Raw genomic sequence first — 225 nt, 5'->3', positions numbered from 1 at the left:
TGAAAGAACAGACTGTGCATGATAACTTATTTGCATGGAAAGCAAGAAACCTGTCTCCAGGACAGGGAAAGCCTGTCTACAAAAAGCTACCTCATGAAGCCCAAGCACATGTGCACTCTCAGGACTCTAGACTCCCCATCAGCTAGATAGACACTGGAGCCAGGACTGATGAGTTCTTCCTTCCTTCCTTCCTTCCTTCCTTCCTTCCTTCCTTCCTTCCTTCCT

The sequence above is a fragment of the Acanthisitta chloris genome, unplaced genomic scaffold (assembly GCF_000695815.1).
Source record: "Acanthisitta chloris isolate BGI_N310 unplaced genomic scaffold, ASM69581v1 scaffold39697, whole genome shotgun sequence".
NCBI classification, from domain to species: Eukaryota; Metazoa; Chordata; class Aves; order Passeriformes; family Acanthisittidae; genus Acanthisitta; species Acanthisitta chloris.
The sequence above is the reverse complement of the archived record's forward strand: the minus strand, read 5'-3'. Positions refer to the sequence as shown.